Source organism: Aricia agestis, chromosome 8 (assembly GCF_905147365.1).
Source record: "Aricia agestis chromosome 8, ilAriAges1.1, whole genome shotgun sequence".
NCBI lineage: Eukaryota > Metazoa > Arthropoda > Insecta > Lepidoptera > Lycaenidae > Aricia > Aricia agestis.
Window position 1 is genome coordinate 16,432,908 of NC_056413.1, and position 27,688 is coordinate 16,460,595.

The 27,688-nt window shown below is 38.5% G+C and overlaps 1 protein-coding gene across 2 annotated transcripts in view; it reads right to left on the reverse strand.

Moving 5' to 3' along the window:
* The window catches only part of LOC121729373, a 170,213-nt gene that overhangs the window by 77,256 nt on the left and 65,269 nt on the right, over window positions 1–27,688 (reverse strand). Inside the window, exon 2 of one of the 2 annotated variants that reach the window (XM_042117856.1) lies at window positions 25,116–25,158. The exons of the other annotated variant lie outside the window; for it this stretch is intronic. The gene's annotated coding sequence lies outside the window, so the exon portion shown is untranslated. The remainder of the gene's footprint in view (window positions 1–25,115; window positions 25,159–27,688) is intronic. 2 annotated transcript variants of the gene reach the window in all.

The window sequence follows — 27,688 nt, forward strand, 5'->3', positions numbered from 1 at the left end:
TTACACAATGTTTCTGGACACGCCATGCCTGTTTCAATTTTTCAGTAAAGTTCGCACCCAAAATCTTTTTCTCTTCTCCTTCAGTGACGCCAATAGTTTCATCTTCAATAAATCACAGACAGTTAAAATTGCTCCGCGTAACATCAATTGTTGTTCCATGGCAAGAACGTCTGTTACTGGCGACGAACACAGAGGTTCTTCCCAGCCCTGCCCTATCGACTAATGAAAACGGTTCCCCGAATGCGGGCCCTGTGGCATGCGTTTCAGAAATCTCCCGCACCCCGCATGCGGGTCCTATCGACCAATGAAAATGAGCCATATGGCAGATGCAGAATAATCACGTAAGTTGTATGTATGCGTTACTTCCAGACATTGCACAGGCATTTTAAACATAAAAATACTTTTAAATCATTGTCTTTGTTTGTTTCGGCCTCGCGGGGGACAGCGGGACAGACTGCCTGGAAGCGGGACTGCCCCGCCCAAAGCGGGACGTATGGTCACGTTATCCATATACCAATGTTATAAATGCGAAAGAGTGACATCTGTTACCTCTTCACGCCCAAACCGCTGAACTGGTTTTGCTGGTTATGAAGTTACCTTGAGTCCCGGGAAAGGGCATAGGCTACTTTATATCCCGGAAAAATGTACGGTTCCCGCGCGACAAACGAGTTTTGGCGCAACGGAGTTGCGGGCGTCATGTCATTTAGTTGACAATAAGTAACCCTTTCTGCGCTGTTACTTTCACAGTGAACTCTGTACAAGTTTCTGTTATTCGTTGAGCAAATAAATATATTGAAATAACTCAAATCTTATCAAACAATAAAATATTTGATGGCAACGTGTTTAGGTAAATAAGTGGGTATTACACTAATAACATGTTTGCCGGAAAATCCTAGAAAAAGCTTTCGAGCTATTACCCACACGCCACACACAGCACGCGAATATTTCGACAATCTTAGTGAAATTACTAAAATACTAGTTTTAGGAATTATATTATTAAGCCCTAAACACGCCCCCCGCGCCCCGCTAACTACGCTGCTGTAAAGAATATAACAGTAAATTATACTATTAGTTCATGCACCTATTACACTTTATTACAATATTTTTCTGTGAAATGAATTGCCATCAAGAAGTTACAGTACATTCAATTCAAGATCAAAAAATTCAAAGTATGCTTTTTAACCGACTTTCAAAAAAGGAGATGCGTATAACACGCATCTCCTTTTTTGAAAGTCGGTTAATACTTAATATACATATAATACAATACTTATTATTATAATAATATAATACAATACTTAATATTTATTAACGGAATAACTCCGTTAATAAATATTAAGTATGGCCATCCGTAGACCTTCAGAATCGAACTGAGTTTCGAGTTGCGAGAATAACGCCCCAGTTGAAAACTGTTAATGACTGGAAGAATTGCGATTAGTGCATGCGTGCGTATGCAATGTGCATAGACTCAGCAATGCATGCGTAGATGCGTGTGCATATCATGCATATGCACACGCATCTACACTATCAGCTTACATGGTGCACATCGACTTTTACTAGACAGTTCAAATTGTTACTGTTACTTTAATCAACTCCGTTGAACTAGTTACTAGATTCTTGAGTCTAGACTCTAGTCCAACATCGCCAAAGTAGTGATATGTACCTTTTTGCTATTGGAGGGTGGTCTTAATCTGCCCAATGTCCAAACAGCAAAATCAACTTATATGTACTCCAATATTGGATCAAGATCAAAAAGATCCCTGTGTAACCAGCATAGCTTTTGACACCCTACAGGACCTGTTAAACCTTCGCTCGGGGTCGGAAGCGGTGTCGTGACATCGACATTATCAGGTCATTCCGACCTTCGCATAAAAGGCAATACTGCTCTTCAACGATAACCTGCTTTTACTAATGTTTGTAGATAAATACTATCAGAGAAGTACTACATACGTAGATGGTAGACCTACGTAATTTAGTCACGTTATATCAAATCTAGTAAAAATATACTCATAAAAGTGAATTGATGTTCCTAAAATATATGATGTAGGTTCGTCTTCTGTCTAATGCCTATGAATCAATTTTTTATGGTAAGTACATAGAATTTACCCAGCTTATTATCAAAGTCAGCTGCTTTGATTGAATCATACTTTGAAAGTTACTGTAGGTCTACAGTAACTTAGTTAACAATTCTAGAAACTAAAAGGTATTGTTTCCAGCCCTTTAACCCTTACACTTTCAAGATATTTACGGGAAGAAGTACTATAATATTTTGTACCAGACCAATTAAATTTTAAACAGATTTAAAGAATTAGAAAATCCAGGGAGGTAACTTTATAACGATGACGTTGAAATGAAAAGTTGCCGCTGTTATAAATTTTCATAAATTAAAATTTATATCGTAAGCAAAGCGGCGAAAGTTGATTTAAATTAAATATAACAAGTTAATGGTAAATATTTATAAGTTTATCTAACAGTAATAATATGGTTAGAGTTTGCTAATTTTGATATTATTAGAAGAAACAAACATTTTCCACTGATATAACTTAATACTTCAAAATTAGGTGATTAGTAAACACTAAACACCAACCAAGAGAGCTTGTTAAAAGTGGGCAAGGGAGTTGACAACCTTTTAATTTTTCTAAAGACCGAATACACTGCGTCCGACAATTAAAAATGAATATTGTACATTTTACAAATATTGGATAGGAATTCTTATACATTTTACAAATATTGGATAGGAATTCTTATACAATTTACAAATTTTGGATAGGAATTCTTATACATTTTACAAATATAGGATAGGAATTCTTATACATTTTACAAATATTGGATAGGAATTCTTATACATTTTACAAATATTGGATAGGAATTCGGTAATTCTGGGCATTGTTTAACGTAGAAGTTCTCAAACTTTTTTGGTGACGGAACCTTTTTAGGATTCCGTAGTCAACAAGGAACCCTTATTAAGACGTGTCACGTGACATTGCCTTATCATTATCAATATTATTATGTAATTGTCTATGCTGGTGTCTGATGTCATTTCTACAATCAATTTATGTATGGCTCGCGAAGCTCCTATAAGGCCTTTGCTGAGCCCCAGGGCTCCGTGGAGCACGACTGGAGGATGTCTGATTTTGGTATGTGCACATCATCGTGACGAAATCCATCGCGCACTCAATCATTAAACTTGTACCCCATCATGATGTGTGCGTACCTAAAATCGTAGCATCTCACGTAATAATAATAACTCCCACAGGCCACACCCGTTTCGGAGACGGTGGCCAGCTTCATTGAAACCAGGACCCGTAAAACGACGTTGTTAGAACAGGACGCAGCATTCTCGTTCGATTGTTTGAGCCTCAAAACGGTTTCGTGGTACGGGCCCTGGCCAGTTACACAGGAGTAATTTTATAGTGCCCAATGCCCATGTGTGTGCGCAGTACACAAGAGCACTCTCTATTCCTTTTACTCTCATAACCCAGTGGGACGGAAGACCGACACGACCGCCGAGAGGTCAGGCGCAGGACCGACTTTTTACATGCCCATCCGACGCATGGATCATCTTACTTGTCAGACAATCAGGTGATCAGCCTGCATTGTCCTAACCAAACTTGGAAATAACTTGTTGCTAACGCGGAAATCAAACCCACGGCCTCCGAGTCAAGAGCCACGCTCTAAACTACTGGACCACGAAGGCGTTATCTCACGTAAACACGAAATACGTAATGCAGGTTAAATCGATAAGCCGATCCGGCTGATACCTGTTGCCCGGGAATGCTCCAACCTGTGTTACAGTTTGACGTCATCATTTACAGCAGTATTTTAATCCTAATTATTTTCTCCCCTCAGTTTGAGGTATTTAAATCCTCATTTAAATACTTCAAACTGTTCAATATTAACACTAATTAACCCTCAATAATATTGCACAATTCTTGACACACACATTCATATTCCTGGGGGAGGCCTTTGCCCAGCAGTGCGACACTATAGGCTTTTTTTTATGAAATAAGGGGGCAAACGAGCAAACGGATCACCTGATGGAAAGCAACATCCGTCGCCCATGGACACTCGCAGCATCAGAAGAGCCGCAAGTGCGTTGCCGGCCTTTTAAGAGGGAAATGGGGTAATAGGGGAGGGAAGGGAAGGGAATAGGGGAAGATAGGGAGGGGAAGGGAATAGGTTAGGGGATTGGGCCTCCGGTAAACTCACTCACTCGGCGAAACACAGCGCAAGCGCTGTTTCACGCCGGTTTTCTGTGAGAACGTGGTATTTCTCCGGTCGAGCCGGCCCATTCGTGCCGAAGCATGGCTCTCCCACGTATAAATAAAAAAAATGCACAATACGTAACATTGGGCAATAAAACTTTTCGTCTAGGGGCCGCCTTAGGCTGTGGATATTTTTGTATACTTACTATATTTTCTTCATTTACATTTCTACTAATAATGGGAAATACAAAAAATGGGCAGATCAATCAACTTAGAAAATTAATGAAATTCTATTCTACGCAAGAGCAAGCAATGAAGAGCAAGCGTAATTATTATTAAAAGCTTTTATTTAACTTGCTCTGTATGTATGTAAGTATGTATGTTCGGGTGAAATCTTGGAACTCAATTTTGAAGTAGATATATTTAACCGATCGAGCTGAAATTTTGCAGTCACGTTTAGTTTAGTATACATGATATTGTATGTGACGTCACTCTAAATTCAATATGGCCGACCACCCAAGATGGCGAAATAGTTAGTTTCTATGCAGTTCTACAATATGGATATTAAATGAAAGGGCTTTTCGAGAGTAACTCGAAAACGAATGTAATGTCATACTACATCCAATATGGCGGCTCATCTAAGATAGAGGTATAATTATTTTTAATGCACTTCTGCAATATGGGTATCAAATGAAAGGGCTCATTGAGAGTAACTTGGAAATAAATGTAATGTCATTCTACATCCAATATGGCGTCTCATTCAAGGGGGATATAGTTATTTTTAATGCACTTCTGCAACATGGGTATAACATCAAATGAAAGGCCTCATTGAGAGTAACTCGAAAACGAATGTAATGTGATACTACATCCAATATGGCGGCTCATCTAAGATAGGGGAATATAGTTATTTTTAAAGCACTTCTGCAATATGGGTATCAAACAAAAAGGCTCATTGAGAGTAAATTGAAAAGTCATGTCGTGTCCTATCATGCCGTGTCGTGTCGTATCGTAACATGACGTGACGTGTCGTGTCGTGTCGTGCCGTGTCGTTTCGTGTCGTGTCGTGTCGTGTGGTGCCGTGTCGTGTCTTGTTATGTCAAGTCAAAACCAGTCGGGCATTAGAAAATGCCTGGTTGAATCCGGTCATTTTTGTTAAGTAAGTTATATTTAATTTTTTAGTCGTAAAATTAAGTACGATTTCTTAAAGACTTAAAATAAGTCAATCAGATTTTAACAAATTCTTGAAACAAAACAAACAACAATCAAGCAGACTTAAGAAATCTAGTCAGAGATTTAACTAAAAAACAAAAAATAAATTATAAACAAAAAACTATTGAAAAAAAGCTTTTATTTAAATACTTACTTTAAAAAGAAGAAAATAAATTTCCCCTTAAAATTCTTACTATGAAGTTGTAACCTCAATATATTATACTTACAATTTGCATTATAATAAACGCTTGTCGCCAGACTTAACAATCTGTCAATATTTAATAACCTTAAATAAAATAAAAAAAATAATATCAGTTTACTCAGTTAAATTGGCACTTACTAGTTTATTATTAACAAATCACGCGACAAGCTTTTATTATCATGCAAATTGTATAATATATTGAGGTTACAACTTCATAGTAAAAATTTTAAGGGGAAATTTATTTTCTTCTTTTTTAAGTAAGCATTTAAATAAAAGCTTTTTTTCAAAAAGTTTTTTGCTTATAATTTATTATTATTTAAATATTATTGAAAATGGAAGTTGTAAGTTGACCGTCAAGTCTTTGCTTTGCATACCTACGTGGGTTAAATGTGCGCATGTAAATTCACATAATTCAACTACGACTGCAGTCGTTGCGGTCACATCCTCCATATTTCCGACGTCGCGTCCTAATGAAAAGTCAAAGTTTTGTTTGGTCTTTGTCGATATGAAGGGACATTTAATTGGGCACAGAACTCACAGATCAATATTTGTTCGGTAACAATTAGTCCAGTGCGGGCGGTATGTAATGGCGCGTGGGAAACACAATTAGCGCCGTGAAATCTTACCGACACACCATTTAGCGGGCCGTACGTAGCGCGTTGGTACAACTAATATATTATATTCTGTGGCCGTACTATGTACGTAGACCCCGCGCACACTAGTGATTTGAACACTTAAGAGGCCGGGTGCCATCGACATTCTCATACATATACGTAATACCAAAATAATTTTCTCATACAAAAATATTTAACATGTTTTAGTTATTTTTTAGCTTTAAATAGTAATTACCTAGGTTCCTGCGTAAAAATTTACTACAAAATATTTAAATACTAAAAAATATTTTTTAAAGTTTAAATATTTTGTAATTTTACGATTTATTTATATATTTTTTAGTTTTTTACTATATTTTTAGTGTTTATTAAATATTTTGTAGTAATTTTTTACGCAGGAATTACTATTTTTAGCTGAAAAATAACTCAAACATGTTAAATATTTTCGTATGAGAAAATTATTTTAGTATTACGTATGTATGAGAATTTCGATGGCGCCTCATAAGGTCAGGACTCAGGACACATTTTAACGTGACGAGTCGATGCGATGCATCCACAGCACTTCCATTGTAGTAAAGAAGAGAGAGAGGAAAAGACGGTTCCCGTGCGATAAACGAATTTTGGCGGAACTTGTTAAACTAATATGTATTCTGTGGCGGAACGGAGTTGCGGGAATCAACTTAGTAGTTTCATATAATACGCTAATTTTGAATTTATTGCACCAAAAAAATGGTCGCACAGCGTCAAAGCACAAAATACGGTTTTGTCGCTACAAGCGATACGTAACCGCATTACTAATAGTTTGTTTTTAGGGTTCCGTACCCAAAGGGTAAAAACGGGGCGCTATTATTAAAACTTCAATGTCGGTCTGTCTGTCCGCCTGTCTGTCTCCAGGCTGTAACTCAAGAACCGCTATAGCTAGATTTCTGAAATTTTTACAGATTGTGTATACCTGTTGCCGCTATAACAACAAATACTAAAAACAAAATAAAATTAATATATTTTAACGGGGGCTCCGTACAATACAAGAAACGTGATGTTTTTGCTATTTTTTGCTCGATATCGATAACTGCAACACATAGGCACTTAAAGTATTAACGAAATACTCAGTTATATTTGTTAATAATAATCAATAATAAAATTTAAATAAATTAAATAATAAAGGGTCCCATACAAAAAAAAACACAATTTTCAGCCTATTTTTTCTCGATTGAAGGTACGTGCGCGCTCGTGCGCGAGTTTAACTCGCACTTGACCGATTTTCTTTAAATGTACTCCAAGGAATCAAAAGATCTTTTATATACATACAAAATTTTAGCAAAACCGGTAAGTCGGTTTAGACGTGAAGAGGTAACAGAAAGACAGACAGACAGACACTTTCGCTTTTATAATAGTATGGATCGTCAGCAAATCAGTATGCTCATAAGTCATAAGCGTCAATTCTATTAGCATATAGTGTGCGCTGGGGATAATGGGCTTACACTATTGTTTTTCGTTATGTAAGGAATTAACAATCGGCCGGTGTAATCATGGTATGAAAAGTGAAAAGTGATGGCTTTACGATGTTAGCACGTCTTCGAAGGTATACATATTATCACAATACCTACATAATAATATTTTGTTGTAGTTTAGGCATCTCTCCACGATGACCATGCATGATGGTTAGGGAGATCGCAGACGGCACACTTTTTGTGTGATCGAGTCTGTGGCGCACATACAGTCGACAAGGCGCGGCCATGCAGACTGTATGTGCGCCGCAGACTCGATCACACTAAAAGTGTACCGTCTGCGATCTTCCTGAGATATAAGTACTACGTTAACCTTCTTTCGTAAACGTATGGTCGTATTCTATTTCATTGTCTGACTAGAGAGATTATCAATGCGTCGGATGGGCATGTGAAAAGCCTCGGTCATGTGCCCGATGCTGGCCACAAAACGAAGATCTTCCTATGGTGCATCGTAGTATGCTCAGCAGGCCGAGGCCCATTTAATTTCGGCTGTCGATAAACTTTGATAGCGCGGTGCAGGAGCGCGCCAGTTGGGCTGCTCAAACCTATTGTAATTCGTATCTCAACAATCTCAAAATTGTAATGTCCAGCTGATTGTTTCAGGAGAAAGTCCGCTGTCTAGACAGAACAGCTTAGATCAGCTCTTACTTTCTACTTGCAGCTTAAACTGTTATCGTTAAAAAATCTATACTATACTTTAAAGAGTTTTGATTGATTCTTTGCATCGAAAACACTCAGCCGATTTTTGTAACTACAGCCGGGCTAGCACGGCCACCAGTAGAAATGCGAAAGTATAGACAAACTGTGGAGATAAACTTAAGGTGAAGTTCCAATTTTTTTCCTTACGAAAAAATCAATTAAAATGCTACTTTATGACAGACTATAGTCTTAAAAATTCAAATAATATCCTACTTTATGACATATACTATAGTCTGTCATTAGTCATAGAATGGCATTTTAATTGAATTTTTGTCGGTCGCTATTGGCCGCGGTAAAGATCGGAACGGCACCGTATGTTTATGTCCAGAGTTTGTCCATACTTTCGCATTTCTACTGTGGGCCGTGCTAGCCCGGCAGGTCTCTAATTTTGTTTACTGTGGACCTGATAACATCTGCCGAGACAGGGCACTGTCTCACCACTCTACTCTCTCTCTCTCTCTAGGTGTAAAGGCCCTAAGTGCTGCAAAGTGCAAAGAACAAACGTCATATTAAAGTACAGGCAGTATAGGCCATTGCCTATGGGTGGCAGCGTCCTATGGCGTCCTAGGATGGCGGGAGAGTCCGTACTTCGTACTTAGGGGCGGCAAAATTAAAATGGCCTATTATACTCATCTATACTATCTATACTAATCTACTCGCATACTATATTCTGTATCTATACTTTAATATTATAATTGGGAAGAGTTTGTTTGTTTGTTTGAACGCGCTAATCTCAGGCACTACTGGTCCGATTTGAAAAATTCTTTGAGTGTTAGATAGACCATTTATCGAGGAAGGCTATAGGCTACATTTTATCACACTATGACTAATGAGAGCGAAGAAATAGAGGAAAATGTGTAAAAAACGGGGAAAATTTTTTGAAAGCGCTTATCTCACGAACTACTGAAGCAATTTTACTGTTATTTGGCGCAGGTAAGAAGTAGACCATGTGAAGGATCATAGGCTATTTTTGTGGACTAATTTGTCTGTGAAATATCTTATTTACGCGGGCGAAGCCGCGCGGAACGTCTAGTAAAAAATATAAATCCGGCACTGTTATAAAGTAATATTTTACAGCATCAAAAGTCCCGCAAATGAAGCCTCAAGCCACTAACAAAACTATAGTACTAATACTAGTTACTACTTAGTTTTAGTAGTTAGTACTGCACTAATGTAATTGAGTGTATTCAGTGCTAGGTCCATTCGTGCGGTGAATATTAAAAAACTTTCAAAGCAGAACTGTCGCTTTTGATTTTTTTATGGTTTTAGTTGTGCAAATATTGTGTAAAGCAAATGGAGCTTAGAAACTAAATATTTGAGAGTTTTTTTAAAGTAAAAACTATTTGAGCGCCATCGTGTACTTTTAGGGCGCATTTTCATTAGTCGTTTTACTATAACATTACTCGTACGGTATACAGCATACGGGGAGTCTATGCCAAATAATGGCGCATTTTATTGGTCGTGGCATGCGTTTCAGAAGTCTCCCGCACCCCGCATGCGGGCCCAGTATCGACCAGTAAAAACCATTAAGGATGGTTATCTAATAAATCAACTCGTGTAAAGACACGTGATATGATCGAAAATTCGTAAGACGGTGTGAGAGTACTTAGTACACCACCTGCAGGCTGCAGCTGACGAGAAATATAAAAACATAATATTTACATTTCGCCCAGTCTTATGCATGTTGCTGTCCATGTCCGATACGCAGGAATATCGAAATAAAAGACAGATACACTTATGCATAATGCATATTATAGAATATGCCTATTTACAATAGGTATATATAAAGGCGTTTGTGTCAAGGCTCTACATTTTAATTTTTTTAAAGCTTTCGAAGCTTGCGAAGTCGACTGCCCCCTTTTTTTTTTTTCAAAAACACAACTTTACTCATGAAAATGAAGACGATTTCACCCTTAATATATCAGTTAATTACCGATGTAAGCCACTACTACCTTGGCTCTTGAGCAAGGGGGTAAAGGGGGCACCCCACAAACCCCATGTTAGATCGGGAGCCCCATGTGACAATCAACTCAAAGGAGCTAATTAGCACGTAGACCACGCCACAGCTGTTTACGTTTACGGAATTAAACGATCTGTCAAAAGCATTGGTTTGACCGACTACTTAAAAGAAGAGGTTATAATTTGGTCCCCTACTTATTATGTTTGAGAGTTTGTTAATCTTCTATTTAAGGAAAAGCTGATATAATACGTAAGCTAGAAACTTGGAAAGTTTCTAAAAAATCACGAAGGCTTTTTCAAAATTCAACCCCCAAAAGGGTAAAATAGGGATTCAAATAATACCTATTTCACGCGACGGGTATAAAAAGCTAGTTAAAAATAGAATACAAAACAACAAACAATTAATTAAGTATGTTTTAATTACTTGACATTAATTAATTTCAAAACCCGTTACTCATTGGTACAAAACCCTGTTTGAGTTTAATAAAGGAATTGAAGCCTTAAAAGGGTATTATGATCTCCTGTTATTCCGTCTTATCCGTCATTTATTATGAATTAATTAATTTTCACACGAGCGAAACGAGGTAACGGTATAAATTAGTTTGAATATCATCCGTTTTCTGTGTTTCAGAAGTTATTTGAGACTGTTAGAAAATTTAACTTTTCCAAACTCCTTTAATCTTTAAATAAACATACTTCTATATACATATATAAAACTCAAGGGTGACTGACTGACTGATTGTCATAGTGATCTATCAACGCACAGCCCAAACCACTGGACGGATCGGGCTGAAATTTGGCATAGAGGTAGATATTATGATGTAGGCATGAAAGGATTTTGATCAATTCCAACTCCAAGGGGTTAAAATAGCGGATGAAAGTTTGTATATAATTATCCTTCTTAAGCCGCGGGGAAAAGCTCGTTTATTATAAAGTTGGAGGTTTGTTAGATTGTTTTGTTTGAACGCGCTAATCTCACGAACTACTGTAACGATTTCTATATAATTTACACAAATATAATTATATGTAGAGCAGACCACGAGGATTGAGGAAGACCATATGATACCTACTTTTCATCGCCTGAAAATGTAGCTCTTAATGATGGTCGTTGCACTCTTTACTTTACAGGTAAATAAAAAATACGAGTGACATTCGGGGACAGCCGCGGTAAAGCTATTGCATAACATTTTTATCAACTTGTATAATTATTATTCGCATACGTCTAGTCGCACGCACATAAACACGGTACCGAAGTCTGACAACGCCGCACCTACCGGCACTGCGGCGTGGCGTCGGAGTGGGGCGTGTTAGGTTTTTTCGTTACGGAATTTCTTGATTCAGTCGCCGCGCTCAAAGCTATGTAATAGCTTTAAATATTATAACGATTTTTAAAGTAACTTACATAATAACTATTAACTACTATCCATTATTTCTTCAATCCTTGATTTTCCAGTAACGGTAATCAATCTACTAAAAGCGAGTCTACTAAATCGAATAACGTAGTAACCACGTAGTACGTTTACACACCCCCTGGGAATCAGCACATCTTGTAATCACATTGCAGCATCAATCATCATCATCAGATCTACCAGTAAATTGTGTTCCTAAGATGTTATTAAATCAGTGGCAAGAAATGCCCATAAGTCCATACCTATGGAATTTACTATATCTACGAGTTAGGTCGTATTTAGGAACAAATACATACATCAAACAGGCAGGATTTTGAACTGATAAGAAACTGCAGAAGTAGAAACGAAACAGCAGGATAAGAGCAGGCATACATTTTCGCCACACGCTAGAAAGAGAGGAGGATATTACTTCCTCTCTAATGGTTGCGAGTTTAATTTTTTTTACACAGGCGCGTAGCCCTATATCAAATACCTTTTTGATTTTACCTTTTAACCAGTTTAAAATAACCAACAAAATGATTAGAACTGCGCCCTAAATAATTAACGACCTACCATAAGGGTTTAAGGGCGGATTGGCCAAGTTAATGAGGAGCCCTGCCCTTTGTTGACGGCGCAAGTTTGAATCAGGCTATGAATATAAGTTGAGACTTGAGTACGATATAAGTACAATATAAGGGAGAACAGTAGAGTAGCTTTTGCTCAATTTGTGATTGACAGCACAAAATAAGCACAATTGTAGTAGAGTAATTTATGCCAGGTTTTTTTGATAGATCATGAAGCATGTAACATCGCATGGTATTTTGGTTTTTCAAACAACTTCATATTGACTTTTAAATCGGCATCATGTTGAATAGATAAACTATTGTCAGAAGATCTCAAATACAAATAAAATATTTTTTTTACAAATAAATATTTTTTGATTCAAATAAAATATGCATGAGTCATAAGTCATAACTAATAAGTAATAACAAAGACCAGTTAATTAACACGAGCGTGATTTAATAATTCATTGCCTTGCTTTCAGAAATTGCGCTTACGACAATTCAGAGTTCAGACGGTTAATATAGTTAATAATTATTATAAGTAGAATCGGTGGAGATGTCGCAGCCGACTGGTTTAAATAGCCGTTCAATCAGACAGCTAGCCCTTTGACTGAACAACGCCATTCAATCACACGGCTATACGTCGTTTAGCTGACTTGTTGACTACAAGGTTCAACACTACAGCTAGACGACGCTTAGCCAAATGGTTTGTTTTTGTTTTGGCGGGGGGCTGCGCCCCCCGATCCCCCCTTTTATTTGCCGGCGGTCGCCGGCTGCTGCCGCAGCACGCTCGCTGCGCTCGCTCGGCTCCCTCTGTGTTGTGGTCTAAGTTTCCATCCTAACCTAACCAACTTTTGGACTTTCTGGATTGTTTTTGTTTTTGTTTTGACGAGGGGCTGTGCCCCCCGAACCCTTCTTTCGGGGGAGGCTGCGTCCATCTATTTCATAACCCCGTAATAATTTCCTCCTCCACAATTTTTGTCTCTTTAATAACTCTTGTAACTTTTATGAACTACTTTCTTTCCGAAAAACAACCACAAACACCAACAAACACCTGCTAGTTGACGCCATGTTGTAAATAAAACGCACCTAGCGCCGCAGCGGTGCGCGCTGAACTACTTCAATTAGACGGCGGCTTTTGAATCAGCTGTAGTGTTGAACGTTTTGAGCGATTAAAATATTCAATATAAAAGCTAGACTTGTGATTGAATGGCGTTGTTCAGTCAAAGGGCTAGCTGTTTGATTGAACGGCTATTTAAACCAGTCGGCTGCGACAGAGATTCTCTTCACCAGAGTCTTGACACAAGACAAGACGATATAGCATGGTTTCTTCATAAGAGCAAGGCCTTTGCATGCTGCAGTCATGCATTGAGGATAATTTATACAGCACTAGATGTATGAATGAATCGTAAATTTTTCGGGATAAAAAGTATCTTATGTCCTTTTCCGGGACTAAAAGTATCTCCATATCGAATTTCAGCAAAATGTGGATCTTCTGAGCGAAGTCACCACTCATCAAACACTGTAGTGCCTGGGACATGAATTTAAATGTCCGTATGGTTGCCCAATAGCTATGTCCACACTGTGCACTTTCATCTTCAATATTCGTCATCAACATTCATATTTATTTATTTATTTATTTATATTTAGTATACAGACAGGTTACAGTCATTACCTGGTAAAACATAATCCTAAGTTCTAGGCTAGACAGCAACCCAAAAATAGTATACATAACATAGTTATCATAAGGTTGCTACTAAAATTAAACTAATATTAACAAGAAAACTGATACCTTAAACCCACTACGAAACAATTGAGTATACAGTATGCACTAACTGACTTTAAATATTTAGCTAAACTTATTATATTATTAAATAAGGTTAAAATAAAATTGGCGCATTCAATAATTGAATGCGCCAATTTACCCAGGCAACCCAACATTAATCAATTCTATATGTTCTAAAGATTATTTTAAAATATATTAGATCGAAAAAACGATTCCTGCAGGATTTCACGGTCGGATCCAATACTATTAGTACACTTTTTACTACATATATTATTCAAATGAGTTTTACCAAGCTAATTGTATGCAACTTTTAGCTTTGACACTCGCTCGCGCATGAGAAGCCTCTAGCCAAGTTATAACTTGGCGAGGTAATAAACACGTGAGTCAGGAAATTAATTAACTGTCTGTGTTTTGGCCTAATACCTCGATCGTGGAAAAACCAGACACAATAGCTTATCTATTGTTATCGCGGCCGCGTGAGGGGAGTCTAATCAAAAATCTAGTCTGATCCATCAATAGCATATTTTGCGTCCAATAACTGAATCCAACTAACGTTCGCAATCAGAGACATTAAATTTTAATGATTAAATTTTTTGTTTATGAAATAATGGGGCAAACGAGCAAACGGGTCACCTGATGGAAAGCAACTTCGTCGCCCATGGACACTCGCAGCATCAGAAGAGCAGCAGGTGCGTTGCCGGCCTTTTAAGCGGTAATAGGGGAGGGTAGGGATGGGAATAGGGGACGGTACGGAAGGGAATAGGGGAGGGTACGGAAGGAAATAGGGGAGGGTAGGGAAAGGAAAAGGGTAGGGGATTGGGCCTCCGGTAAACTCACTCACTCGGCGAAACACAGCGGAAGCGCTGTTTCACGCCGGTTTTCTGTGAGGACGTGGTATTTCTCCGGTCGAGCCGGCCCATTCGTGCCGAAGCATGGCTCTTCCACGTCAAAAACAACAACGTTAACGAACATTTTGTAATTTAAATCTCTATGTGTACATTTTTTTCAAACTCTTCGTTAGTACATTAATGCCTGTTCTCACCAACCGCTTCCTAACGCTAACTGGTCCCCTAGCGGCCTTTAAGGGTACATATCCTTCAAGATTTCACGAATTTTTGTGTGTCACGTTCGTCCTCAGGGCGTAAGAACTTTTGCAAAACATTACTTTTTTTTAAATGTGTTTGTTTTAAGTGATATTTGACCCACAAAGATCGCTAGGGAACACTTAGCGTTAGGAGACCGTTGGTGAAAACAGCCATAAGTCCCTGAGTGCGGGCGCAAATGGCTTGAAAGTTGAAAGTCGAAATGTACTATCAGAGAAGTTGATTCCTATGCAAATCGGGGACCTAAGTAGTTTGGTCGCGTTACGTCAAACCCAGCTGACAAATCACAATTAACATTGAATTGACATATTCGACCAAATAACGTTGGTCTGTCAATTGCATAGGAATCAACTTCCTCGATGGTACAACAGTACAACTACAACGGCTTTATTTTGTTTAATTAAACAAAATAAATCGTTCCCAACTAAATAGTTAGTGCGGTGAATAATTTAGTGTTCCGCAGCAAATCCCAGGACCCGCACCTTGATAAACTGTTGCAGCCGTTACAGACCCTAATCTACGTCAGGCACTCAGGCCCTTTAGACAAGACGTTTTGTTATGCTTCTCTAAAGAATCGCCGATCAAAATGTATGAAATTGACATATGCGTTCAAAGAAACAATGTCGACAATCGACTCATTCGACTTATTATCATTTTTAATGTCAATTCCATACATTTTGATCGGCGATTCTATAAAGAAAACGTCTTGGCTAGGGGCTCAGGGTTCAGAAGTCAGGACCCTGGGCCCTTGTTATGAATAACTAGCGGCAGTCCATGGTCATTTTTACGTTTGCTTTTGGAACACAATTTTAAAAAGTTGAAATGTCATTCTGTCATTTGACTTTTTGTTTTTTTTTTTTTATTTGATTTTTGTTGGGTTCCTTTGAATCTGTTTTTGTGGTTGTGTTTACGTAGTGATTATATTCTCTTTGTTGTGTTTTAGAAAACCAATCTTATATAGGGATATAGGCCAATCCTTAAATTACAAGTAATTTCTAGTTAATGCTCTGTATTAACTTTTTAATCTCAGGATTATACAATGTTAAAAGACATTTTCATTAACGGTACAATACATAACACATCGCGTGTCGGAGGTACATCCATCACACGTGTGTAATGTACCGTGAACGTTATTTAAACTTTACATAATGATTTCGGCACCACAATAGCGGATTTATGAGCTCTTTGTGAATTGGCACAGTTCCTAAATCCTAAGGGATATGGAGCTAGGGAATGCAATCTTGATCTTGCAAGATCAAGATTCCACCATGATAGTGATTTTCCAAGATTACATCATGAAAGCCATCAATCCTGAATTTCGAAATCCTGTTCGCGAACTTGACAAAATAGTCCAAGATCGTAACAAGATTTCGAGATTTTCAGATGTTCATACCTGCGCTGCAAAGCGCGCACCACAGATTATGGCTGGTTTTATAGTAGAGCGTTTCGCAGCGCCGTTGGAGCGCGCGCGTTCGAAGCTGTAACAAACGTATGGACGAACGGCGCTGCTCAAGCGCGCGGACTTTAAAACGCAACTACTACCCCCATACATATCCGAGCGCGCGCGCTCCGACGGCGCTGCCGAAACGCGTGACTGTAAAACCAGCCTAAATATAGTAGACAGATAAGCGCAGACGACAGACTATCCGTGACGCACTTTTTAGTCCGCGGAAATAGAACCTATGCAATTGCCAAATTATATGCAGTAACGCACACGTCTGCGCTGCGCGTTGTGTGCGTTACTCCATAATATAATTTGGCAATTCATAGGTTCTATTTCCATGGACTAAAAAGTGCGTCACGGATAGTCTGTCGTCTGCGCTGCGGCGATTTTTATGTTTCAAAAAACTAGAATTTGTAAAAACTGAGTTTGTTATGTTTAGTTTATATAAAAATACCCAATTTTCTCAAAAACAAATTCTTCAAAACATTACATAATATATTAACTTCATATTAAAATACTGGATCAATTTGCAGCAAAAAAACGCATTATTTTTCAACTAAGTATTCTGCTCAATCTCGAAAATCCCGAATCTCAACAAGATCTCGAACTGACCAATCTTGATTCAGAAAAATGACGCCAAGATCTTGAGTAGTCAATCTTGGTCCAAGATTGCATTCCCTATATGGAGCTGAATGGTAGCAGATGGTGAATGAGCAGTGGAAGACCTTGGGCATTTACTCAGCAGCTAAAAATGTTAAAAAAATAATAAGATATCTACGGGAAAGTATATTATAATAATTATATTATGCTGTTTTACAGTTTCTAAAGGATATGTCCTGGATATCAGGCTGATGGTGGCACAGGAGCAGTGAGAGCAGAGACCTTAGGCATTTGCTCAGCAGCAGAAGAGGTTTAAATACATTAGATTGCTCTCCGAGAGTGTTGACAGAAGTGAGAACAATAACATACATTTTCGTGGAGCGGTAGAAAGAGGGATATTGCCTCCTCTCCGACGCCGCACCGGCGGTCTTCTCTTCCTCCGTCTTACGAATTTTTGATAGGTCACGTGCCTGACGCGCATTAATAACTCTTCTTGGCAACTTTTTATGGTAAGTACTAACACCGAGGCTAGTCGCATAAGTTTTTTCTTTGTGACTAGCATTACTTTAATCGTCATCGCAATTAAGACAAATCTAATAGTACCACATTAATCTTAGTACCTATGTAGTCTATAAATAACGTAGGCGCTAAACCTTTAAACACTGAATGCGACCATCACAAGTCAACAAGTACAAACGTAGGTGGACACTAATAATACCTCAGTTTTCCTTGATCTTTTCTTACACTTCGTGGCGTAATTTATGGATGGCCCCTTTTGTATAATCACAGCGCACAATACAGTGAATACATATAAGGTCACATACACACATAAAAGTATTATTTCTTTGAGCTATGTTTTGTCACCTTAAATAAAGACTCGAAATCGGATCGTATCCGCATCGTCTCTAGCCGCTGAAACTCCCCACCGCAAGTCGCAACCCACCCTAATCGGCATCGTAACATCCCATTGAAATAGGCTCGGACCGCGCTTACGGCTCGTCGTCCACCCTTAGCCCTGTCACGATTAAGAGGAGTCCACACCGCCCTTTTTTTCCATACAAACGTTGTCCCCTGTTTCCTCCCTGGATAATGCTAGTAGAGTTACAATTTTTTTCCTGAATATCTACGGCCGCTAATACAATGTCCCTATGTTTTCTTTTTTTTTTCAGAATTTAATTATTAAATAAGACATTCAGAACGTTCAAAAACCCAAAAAAATGGCCAGATTTTCCGCTGTGTTCAAACATCCAGAAAACAGATTTGGCTAGATTATACAAAAAAAAACACAGGAACACATTTCATAGCCTTTCTTTAATTTTTAATGAAAAAAGTACTTAAATCGGTTAAATTTTGGAGCAGGAAAAGGAATCAGGGGACAACGAATCGTTGATTTTCTGGATTTTCTGCAGTTGTCTCTATCGCGTTCTGCGGTATAGGCTTGAGGTAAGGGAGACAGCTATAGATGTTACACGTACTTTTTATTCATTTCTCTAGCCCCCGGTGTATCCTCTTAACGTTAGGATTCAAAGGTCAGCCAGCAATCGGCGAGCCGTAAGCGCGGTGTCGCCTATACTAGCCTAGCCAAGTAACACCGTTGATAGCAAGGCCATCTCATTCCGAGTTGATATGTGTACTGTGACCCTAATAGTGACGTCAGGAAATCAATGTACAATTAAATGTGATGGGCCATTTAACGTATTGTAGTGCCATAAGCGGACAGGAAGCGGCAGCGCGCTTCATCAATTATCACACAAGTGGAAGGGAATTCGGATTGACGGAGCGATTTTACCATGATTATTGATTAAATATCTTTTCTATCTCTTGCTTTATTTATAACCTTTTTAACAATATACTTTTATAAGCTTGGGCTGTATGTATGTAACGGAATCTTTGAGCACGATTTTTACCTATCTCCAGTAGTCTAATGAATTCGAACTTTTGCATAAGAGCCAATGACAATGCAGTAATTTCTTAACGTTATTGATTTTTTAAACAAAAACGTGTTTTTTTTTTTCAACTATTATTTCTAATTCTTTTCAATCTAAATGTAAATACAACTCGGTATGTCGCGCTGTAGGAAAGAGAAGAAAACACTAACCTAACCTTACCCAAAAAATCAAACATCGTCCCTCTCTCTTCACACTCACGCCCGTCTTTCAAATGCCAGGTGAAAAAGGACGACGCGGAATCATCGCCCAATTAGTTTTTTCTCAATAACTCGAATAATATTACAACATTTTAAAAATCCACTAGGCCGATCTCTCAATGATGGAATTTTATACAATGTGTTAAAATATTAACTTCGTTCAATGCACGGTTATGGCAATAAATGAAAAATTCGTGAAAACTAGATGCATCTTTGTGATTTTTCTCTATCAAGAAAATTTTTAGATATCGTGTTTTTGCTCAGATCGAATTCTCGGAAATATAATGTAGTATCTAATTTTAGAAAATGAAACAATACGAAACTTATCTTCAAGTATAAAAAATAAAAATGAATTATAAAACCGACACTTTAGGGTTAGTCGCCCCCTTAAATCGCCTCGCTCCCAGCTCCGCTACTATAACTATTCGTGACGTCATTTGTATAGTTACAAGTTACAACGAATTCTGGGATGATTCGCGTACGGGAAAATGTGCGATCACCGTAAACGCGCGTTGAGCGTTTGTCATCTCAACATACCCTAAATCGCTGGTCCCCAATAATTTGCGCCGGTAATTACAGTGTTATTTTCGTGTAGAGCTCTCAGACTTGTCGATAGACACACGAATGTACTTGTCCAGGACTTATTAGTGTTTGTATTTGCGCACTAAGTTTTTGTAGCTTTTGCTTTGACATAATAATCCTAAATAATCCGTTGCTTGTTACTGCTAAAGCAATTTGAATATTTGGTAAGAGGATTCTCCATAAAATTGGCAATATATTTTGTACTAGCTGTGCCCCGCGGTGTTATCTTCGGTTTTGTTAGGGAAAATAAATTATGATATTTTCCCACGGTAAAAAGTAGCATAATATGTGTTAATCCAGGATATCAACTACCTCCATACCAAATTTTATTAAAATCGCTCCAGCCGTTTAGACGTGAAAAAGTAACAAACATACAAACTCACAAACTTTCGCCTTTATAATATTAGTGTAAAAGTGTAATAGTGTAATTAGTGTATTATAAGTGTAATGTAATGTGATTTTATGGGTCCAATACACTACAGCGGGGCTAAAATTGTCGCTTTGGAGAATCATAATATGATTAATTTTCTAAAAATCGCAAAATGGTCACCCCGCTTGCAATTCATGTTACGTACTAATTCGACATTCGTCAGTTTGACAATTTTGACAATTCATTTGCTGAATTGATTGAGAGGAATTGCTAAATGTGACCATTTTAGCCCCGCAGGTAATATTATGGTACTTGAGAGTAAGGAACATCGCACAGTATTTACTGCAACAAAATGCACGGTTACACTATAAACTGCGGTCTAAGTAATGAAGTTGCAAGAAATAAATATTTAGTAAATGTCAGTTTTACAGACAAACCCAATTTAACATTAGATTTGGGAGCGATAATAACGGTCCAAGATCAATGACACAGGATTTGCCTGAGGCCGTAGCGTGTTAAACATTACGTGTCAGATCATTACAATATCAAATATATACAGTAGCGTCACACGTGTATTTGCTGCTACTGTAGCTCTACCATGAGTTTAAAGCTATTCCCCCTTACTAATAAATGCTATATAAGCTTTGAACAGTTATAAGTACAGTGTTTTGTCTTCTTCAATCCAATTTAAAATGTCACTTGTGTGACAGGAACAAAACACTGTATAACTATTCAAAGCTTATACGTTTATTAGTAAGGGGGATAGTATTTATCGATACTCGATACCGACTACGTAAATATTTAGTATGGAGATTTTAGTTCCGCAAGTAACCGCTAGAGGCGCTGTAAAATTTGCCATACTAAAAATTTACGGTAGTCGGTATCGAGTATCGAAAAATACTATAGCTTTAAACTCATTGTAGTGTTTTGATATTAAAGATGGACACGCCTACTTAGGGAGTAGGGGTGCTTGGAGTGGTCGCTCGACTTCGGTCTGATGATCACTTCTACACCAGCCGTCATCAGAGTACGAGTGTCCAGTTATACGTTATCTCTGTGTTTTATTCACTCGCCCAGACATTGTACATACTGTACACTCATGGTAGAGCTACTGAACCGTGTACAGCTTGTACCATCGATGAAATTGATTCATAGGCAGCGTCATTTGGTCGGATTATGTCAATTAAATAGTCGTGATATGTCGGCCGGGTGTGACATAACGCGACCAAACTACGTAGATCCGCTATCTGCCTAGGAATCAACTTCTCTGATAGTACAACACAGAGACGAATTTGACACAAGCTCGCTACTAGAGGTGCTAACTGATACTGCATTGATATGTTAAGTTATCTGTACCCCAGTTAACAATTTTGATTGGAAAATACAGTTCCGTTCCCTGTTACATATTCAATCTGTTTCAATATAAAATATTATGTACGAGTAGTATTTTCACGAAAGGTCAATGTAGTGGGCCTGATATTGCAGGATAATACTATTTTGCTGTTTGAGAGGAAACAGACGGGATTGTAAAAGAATCAAAGCTGCATGAAGTTGTATTAAAATTAATGCGTGCGCCTAATGTACCATCAAGTAAAAAGATGATCTACTTATACTATATGCCGTGTTAATCATCATCGGATAAACATCGGATATCTAGTCTATCTTCTGTCTACTGTTACGACTATTTTGCCAATCTTCTGTCTACTGTGAAGTTGGTCTACTCTAATTATTTATACTATGTTAATGTAGAGTCTAAACACTAATACCCACATGCAATTACCAATCTTTATCATTACACACTTTCACTTCTTCGACCAAAATTATACGAACACTATGATCGTTGTGTGGCTCAAGTTACAAGCGGTAGCGTGCAATTCCAAGTACAAAATGTCGAGCCGCCACTTTATCACAACCAACACAGTCCACGTGAGGTTCTTTATTATCTCGAAGTAGTATTTTTTTTTAATGAAATAAGGGGGCAAACGAGCAAACGGGTCACCTGATGGAAAGCAACTTCCATCGCCGATGGACACTCGCAGCATCAGAAGAGCTGCAAGTGCGTTGCCAACCTTTTAAGAGGGAATAGGGTAATAGGGGAGGGTAGGGAAGGGAAGGGAATAGGGTAGGGGTTAGGGGATTGGGCCTCCGGTAAACTCACACACAGCGCAAGCGCTGTTTCACGCCGGAATTCTGTGAGAACGTGGTATTTATCCGGTCGAGCCGGCCCATTCGTGCCGAAGCATGGCTCTCCCACGTATAAAAAGTATTTCTAGATTGTGCTATTTTTGGCCCATAGGGACTCTACATCAACATAGAGTCTGCAATCATTAAGCCAAAGCTCTACAGTAATAGCAGTGATGTAAAACGTATCAGGAACATAATAATGTAAGTCTATATTTGTCAGGATCAAACGCTGTATAGTTTTGGTACGAGAATTTGGTTGATAATAATTTGATATTATTATGCAGAACAGCTTTTCTATGCCGATTTTGACTATAAGTAGGTAAATAGTTTGATGTTATTAAGATCTTAATAATTGTCAATTTAGTTCTGTACCTGAACTTACTGCTTTCAATATTTATACTTGCATACTAATATTATTATAGTTGCGAAAAAATATGTATGTCAGTCTATCTGTCTGTCTGTTAAGTGTTACCTCTTTACGCCCAAGCTAATGAATTTAGTTGAAATTTCGAATGGAAATACTTTCAGTACCGGGAATGGACATAGGATACTGTTTACGATAAACGAATTTTGGCGCAACGGAGTTGCGGGCGTCAATATAGTTATTATAGTTTAGTAATTAATATTCGCCCCTGAGTGCGGCAGTTTTGATACCACTCTAGAAAACCGCTGTCTCTCGTATCTCGGGGCGGCGTTTGCGTCATCTGTGAATTTGACATTAAGCGCAAACGCAAAGGTTACAGCTCCAGTCAAGGCTTATTACAACTTTGTCTCGAGATGTATCACGAATATAAATAGACTATTGCACTTGGTAACCTTCTGGTACTGCAATAAACTATGTAATCTATACTAATAATACCCCCCCACACCGGTTTCGGTGACGGTGGCCGGTCTCATTGAAACCAGGCCAGGAACGCAGAAGTGATTTTACAGTACCCATAACCCAAGTGTGTGCGCACTGCGCAGTACACCAGAACACTCTATTCTCTCTCATAACCCAGTGGGACGGAAGACCGACACGACCGGCGAGAGATCAGGCGCAGGATCGACTTTTTACACGCCCATCCGACGCATGGATCATCTTACTTGTCAGACAATCAGGTGATCAGCCTGCATTGTCCTCCGACACGACCTCCGAGTCAAGAGCCACGCTCTTAAAACCACTGGACCACGGAGGCGTTCCATACTCAAAATCAAAAATCAAAATCAAAATTGTTTTATTTCTGAATAAATTTAAAATAAATGTTTTCAGAATGTCCTACATGATGCCTACTATTAAGATGATGACATGATACTAATATTAAGATGACAAAAGTGGGTCCATCTGTTATCACCTCATGCTGATTTGGCTGAATATCTAGATACTTTTTCTACACATTCAGCCTTAAGGCGAGGATAAACCCCAATTTGTTATTCCGTGACTCCCGGTTTACCTAGTTCCAATATAATAACGAAGTGTTAAAAATATGAGATATAAAGCACAATATTTAAAATACCTTAAACCATAAACATTTTATTAAAACGTAATACTTTGGCTGTAATTAATTTACAAACTCACCTCCGATAAAAATCTATTTCATCGAAATATAAGTATTAACTAGGATAATTATACATTTTATTTGAATAAATTGTTAGTAAATCTATATTAAAATTCTTTTAACCGAACAATTTTGTTTCTTAATGTTTATTTCCAAAGATATTTTAAAAAAAACATGAAAAATAGAGAAGATCCGCCCGAGAACCTACAGTTTTATGCTGAGCTAAAATGAATCTTATTGCGATGCGTATACGCTTGGTCTTTGGTTGTGTGCAAGGTTATCGTTTTGGATTGAGATTAATCCCCGCCTTAACAGCCTAACTTGCGTATTTTACTTATCTCTGCGCGAACCAAGTTAAGGAGACCATCTACTAACATGTCAAAAGTATATCGCTTTGTTTATGTCTGTCTGTTTGTTTCCCTTAAAACGCTTGACCGATTTGGATGTTTATAATATTATAATAAATACTAGAATTTAGATGAATCTGGAATCCCGCAACTCCTTTGCGCCAAAATTCACGCAGCAAGTATATATTTTTCCGGGGTGGAAAGTATCCTATGTCCTGTTCCGGCTCTCGAACAAAATGGGTTCAGCAGTTAGGAGTGAAGGGATAACAGACCGACACACTTTCAATTTATAATATTAGTACTAACTACTAAGTAAAAGCCGAGCTTGACTGACTGATGATGCCACATATCTAATATAAAAATCCTCGACTGACTGATGATAACACATAATTACATATTATAAATAAAAATTACTACGTTAAAGAACAAATCAATAGGCGTGATAGTTTTTCCGTAAAGTGTACCACAAAACGTTCAGGTTGTGGGATATACTATGGTTCGCTTCGCTCGCCCTGATGATATCACTCTGGGAAAATGCTAAGTTCAAAGACTCTATGTGTAAAAGAAATTGGGCATAAGTACATTTAAATAAATTACAATTTCTTAATTACATAATAATATTTTGCCGTTATGTCTAGACAATTTTAACAACATAATATTGTATAATGACATACCAACGAGAGCTGATTTTGACGCTGATTCCAACTTGTTAATTACCTGAAAATATAAAAATATTAACATAACAAGCTCATTATAGAAACGTGAGCGAAATATATATTATAAAATAGCATAATATTAATATGCTGTAGCCCAGGGGTCCCAAACTGTGGGGCACGTGCTGGGCGGCAGAGGATGTCCATCTGCCGCGAAAAAGCCGGCCCCCCGAGAAGAGAAGGCCCCGTCCAGGATGGCTCGGCAAAAGCCGAAGCCCAAGGGCGCGCGGGCTCAGCCCGTCTCTGCCGCTATGGGGACGGAGGCCTAGACCCGCGGGCGGCGATCGGGGGATCCCCGCCCGCATAAAGGGTCCCGAGAAGACAGCCCCTCTATAGCCCGGGGGGCTCTCGGTGAGGTACGCGGCTGAAGCCGCTGGAAGAAGGTGCCGGTTGCGGCAGCGCGCTGGGAGGGGCGGAGTTGTAGTCGCTCCGCGGTTCCCGTCCCCCCCGCACTAGGCGCATGACGAAGGGCTGGGGGGGTTTTAGTGGGTAGACCTTTTGTAGGGAGTCCCACATACCCCCGCCCCTTCCCCCGAGGGGGCGGGGGATACGCAAAGTATTTCCCCTCCTAAAAAAAAAAAAAGGGGGCCCCACACTGTGCGCCGCGGCGCCCTGGTGCGCCGTGGAGAGGCAAGAGGGGCGCCGCGCCGTGAGTCGATCCTTCATGATTATCCAAAACCACAAAGAATAATATTATAAAATTAAATTATAATATTAATTATGTAAAGCAGGGAGGAGATTAAATATTTGTTAATTATTATCATTTACATGCTTAACCAAACTATTATCATTAAACATGTTTATTTATGTATCTCTTTCTAATAGCTAGGTAGAGTAGAGCGCAGTGACAAAATATTGTGACGTGTAACTGTGCCGCAGGCTGAAAAAGATTGGCAACCCCTGCTGTAGCCTGTACTGTACTATTGTTTTGTACCACAGTATAAATTATACACAGTAGGCCATTTTCGTGCCAAAAGCACAGAATACATATTAGTTTAACAAGCTAATGTCCAAACGCCCGGAACAAAACTTCACATTAAAACGTCTTAAATCTTAATATTTGCAAGAAATTATGGGTCTCGTAACGTCATTTTCATTAGAAGCTGCCAAATCGGGCGCATACGAACATAAGCAGGATTTAAGATAACAATAAAGTGCAAAACAATTTAGTTTTAGCTTGTTTAAGTCGAGAAGAGTTTTAGCGCGTCCCTCGGGCTCTGGATTTCGTAGTTACTGCTCTAGATTCTGGTTACAGAAGTTGCGGTGATAAGAATTTGCGGTGGGCCAATACCCGTTACAAAAACAGCAGAATAATTCTTAGTGCTTGTGTAAAAATTGGCTGTGAGGTGATTTGAAGAACATTCAACAAATACGACCTGCATACCTTCAAGAAGAGAGCGTATTCCCTCTTAACAGGCCGGCAACGACTTTCGATGGCCGTCGCCCATCGACACTCGTACTTAGTTGACTTCCATCAGGTGACCCGTTTGCTCGTTTGCCCCCTTATTTTATTAAAGAAATCCCTGAGTTATGCTACTGTATGTATATTATGGCATAGTTGTTTTAATGTGAATGCAGCTTTTTATAACGAGCTGTTTTGGAGATTAACGTTTTGCGTTGCTCCTGTAAAAGGTAAAACCTAGCTCGCATCCAATTTTTTCTGAAATCTGTTGCTAAAAGGTTTTTTAAAAGCACGGCGCAAACGGGCTGCTATCATTCAATGTTTTGTTACAAATATTTGTTACTCTATATCGCACGTCTTACTGATTAACGATAAGTAATTATTATTTTCAAGTTATGTAATCTATCTTAGTGTAGCTGCAACTTCTTGTCTTACTTAAGCTGCGCGTGCATTGGATCGGAATCGGAGCGTACGGAGCGTACGGATTTGTTGCTTTGTATTGATTTGTATGGTACTGCGTGCACTGGGTCGGCATTTCTGCGCCTGAGACCGGAATTTATGCCGATGACGTCATCCGCAGCCGCGTCTATGGGTCAATTTATATATTTAGTGCATCGAAACAAAGTATCAAAACTGAACATAGCAAATCCAACCTTAACTCCAAAGTGTTAACGCACACATTTCATGTATACATTAATAACTAAATTGCCGATGCGGAATCCGAATGCAGTGGACGCACCCCATCGGCATTTCGTAAATGACGACGCTCCGTACGCTCCGATTCCGATGCAGTGGACGCGCAGCTTTAAGGTACTATTATTATTAATGAAATGAAATGAAATGAAAAATATTTATTTCTAAGTAGGTTAACAAAGTACTTATTAAAATTTTTTGTGTATTAAGTATTTAAAATTTTTGTTTTGTAATGGGGTACTAAGTATTTAAAATTTTTACACACGTGTTCGTTACTCACTACGCAGTTTTTAAACTTTAATTAACTGTTTCTTTCTATACACAATAAGCTACATAATTATTATACTAGCTAAAAGCCGAGCTTTGTGAGGGCTCGCGTCTTCACACCTTGACTGACTGATAATGACACATCTGCATATAAAAAACCTTGGCTAACTGA